Source organism: Suricata suricatta, chromosome X (genome assembly GCF_006229205.1).
Source record: "Suricata suricatta isolate VVHF042 chromosome X, meerkat_22Aug2017_6uvM2_HiC, whole genome shotgun sequence".
Classification (NCBI taxonomy): Eukaryota; Metazoa; Chordata; class Mammalia; order Carnivora; family Herpestidae; genus Suricata; species Suricata suricatta.
Window position 1 is genome coordinate 762,289 of NC_043717.1, and position 3,298 is coordinate 765,586.

Genomic DNA, 3,298 nt, shown 5'->3' on the forward strand with positions numbered 1-3,298 from the left:
CTGGGGCCCCGACCTCGGCGGTGCTGTCCCAGGGCTTCTGGAGACCCTGCAGGGGCCCCCCTGGCTCGTGCGCCCCGAGCGATCGCGTGCAAGCCTGGCCCGCGGCGAGGACCCGTCCCCAAAATTCCCCGCCTGCAGTCCCGACCGGGCAATTCCTGTTTTCTGGGTTGTTTTTTTTTTCCCTTTCTTTTTTTAAATTAAAAAAAAATGCTAGCGGAACATATTTCCTTTTACATTAAAGGCTGTGCGCATTGCGACATCTTTTGGCGAACAGCCAGAAGGCCCAGGGCTCGGGGCGCACGGAGGCCCCCGGAGGGGGTGCAGGGTCCTGGCTCACTGGCTGTAGGGCCCCCGCGGGGCGAGGCCGGGTTCTGAGCTCTGACCTCTGGGTCCCGCGGAAGAGCCGTGGTGGGGAAGAGGTGATGCGGTTCTGGAAGGTCTCTGAGGCACTGAGGTCCCCGTCCCCAAGCCTGTTCCAGGGGGAAATGTGCAGATATTGGTCTATGCAGGCCAGACTTTTACTGTATCTGCATGTGTCTGTCACGTGTCTGTCCTCCATTTCCATTCTGCAGCCACATGACGTCTGTCCGTCCTTTATCTGTATTTATGCATCGTCGGCCTTGTTTCTACCCACCTGGTTATCTCTTACCGACCTCCTGATCATCTATTATTGATCAAATATCTGTTTATTTCTACCTGTCGTGTTAATCCGTATATCAATTCTATCATCTATGCCTGCATACCTACCAATATCTATAATTTATATGTATTAATGTGCACCTATATCTACTAGGACCTGTCCAACTATTATCTACCAATCATTTATCATCTAAGCTTTATTGATCCATATTTATCTTCTCTATCATCTCTCCCTATCATATTCATCCTGTCTTCTATTGATCTATCTCTCATAGTTATTCATCCATCATGTCCATCCATCCACTCATCCATCCATCCATCGATCCATTATGTCTATCTTTCTGTATGTCTGTGTCTGTCTGTCTATCTATCCATCCATCCATCCACCATATCTATCTATCTATCTATCTATCTATCTATCTATCTATCTATCTATCTATCTAATCTATCTATCTATCTATCTATCTATCTATCTATCTATCTATCTATCCATCTATCTATCCATCCATCTATCTATCCATCTATCTATCTATCTATCTATCTATCTATCTATCTATCTATCTATCCATCCATCCATCATATCTATCTGTCTATCTATCTATCTATCTATCTATCTATCTATCTATCTATCTATCTATCTATCCATCCATCCATCCATCATATCTATCTATCTATCTATCTATCTATCTATCTATCTATCTATCCATCCATCCAGCATATCTATCTATCTATCTATCTACCTATCTATCTACCTATCACCTATCCCTAAAACTGTTACCCACCGACCTTTCCATCTGTCCACACACACCCGCTAGGCTGGCAGGGACTGTGGTGCTCCTGTTGGATGTTTGCACTCACGCTGGAGGTCCTGTCCTGCAGAGACCATGTGGCCTGAGGTCCTGCCGTGCACAGAGCATGTGGCCTGAGGTCCTGCCCCACATGGAGCATGTGGCCTGAGGTCCTGCCCCGCAGAGACCATGTGGCCTGAGGTCCTGTCCTGCAGAGACCATGTGGCCTGAGGTCCTGCCCCACACAGAGCATGTGCCCTGAAGTCCTGCCCCGCAGACACCATGTGCCCTGAGGTCCTGCCGTGCACAGACCATGTGGCCTGAAGTCCTGCCCCGCAGACACCATGTGCCCTGAGGTCCTGCCATGCACAGACCATGTGGCCTGAGGTCCTGCCCCGCAGACACCATGTGCCCTGAGGTCCTGCCCCGCACAGAGCATGTGGCCTGAGGTCCCGCAGAGCTGTGGGCACGCCTCTCTCACTGCATTGCTGGGCACCATTGGAGAGCGCCAGCCGTGGGGCTGCTGGGGCGCGGCGCTATCAACAGGACGCTGCCCCTCTTGGGACCTGGGTGTGCAGCCTGCAGGGTGCATAGTCTCTCCAGGACTGGTGTGGCTCCCCGTGCTGTCACCTTCTCAAAACAGCCCAGACGGTGCCCCTGTGCCCACTGCCCTGTCTAGCGGGCACGTCCCAGGTGCCAAGGGTAAAGCAACCCCAAGAATGAAGGCTGTTAAATGATCAGGTGCAAACCTCTTTTGCAGATCAGTCTTCATTGGCTGACTGCTGCGGTCGAGACCTTTTTGTGGACATTCAGGTCTTACCTGAGGGTTGAAACATTTCGGCCGAAAGGAGGCAGATGGCACATACTTAGGCTCTGGGGTCTACACGGCCTCTGTGGGGATCGCTCCACTCCACGGTTGAAATGAAAGCCGCTGGAGGTGACATGGACCCAAATGGGCACAGCAGTGTTCCAATAAAACTTTATTTACAAACGCAAGGTGGGGGCCAGATCAGGGCCCAAGGCTGAGTGTTTGACGCCCGGTCTGTGGCCCCTGTGCGTATGGTTGACCTTGGGGTCAGGCCGCGAGGACCCTGCCCATGGGCTGCATCCCCCACCCCAGGTGGGTAAGTGGGGGGGCCAGCCTCAACTGCACGCACGTTTCCCTGGATGTGCTGTGTGTGTGCACCTTGCAGCGGAATTGTGCTCATGTCCCACGTGGGGTCCGGAATGTGTCCCTGAGCCCGGAAACGTCAAACGGGGCTGTGACGGAGCAGCTGGACGCAGGCCACCCGAGTCCCTGGCACTGGGCTCTTCGGGGCTGGTTCTAAGGGGGCCACAGGGACCGGATGTCCCGGTACCGCTGGGAGGCTGGGGGCCGGGTCTGCGGGCGCGGGGAGGCGTCTGCCGGTCCCACAGGGAGAACAGGATGGAAATAGCCACTCGGCCCTGGGAAACTGGGCTGTGCTTTGTCCCTGCACCCTTTGAGGTCTGGCATGGACTCAGCTTCCTGGGGTGTTGATGGCCGTCCCTCCAAGTCCCCCAGCAAAGGACAGAGAGGCCAGAGTAAGACCTGGGGGACCCCCGCGCCTCCTAGGGACGGATGTTTCCGTCTCTGGGACCCCAGAAAAAAAGGCGGGAATGCATTGTCCTGACGCATCTCCAGGATGAACAGATGCCCCAAAGTGCTTTCTGAAAGGTAAGGTTGTTCCTGGAGCTAATGTGTCTCCTAAGTGGAGGCCAGGGTCCCCCTGTCCTGGGCCATTGGAAGTGGGTCTTTGGTCCAGATGCAGGACTCAGTGAGGGGCCGGGGAGGCGTGCCTCTGCTCTGCACAAAAATCATGACTCGTTAAGAAGCTTCTGACAGCAACTCC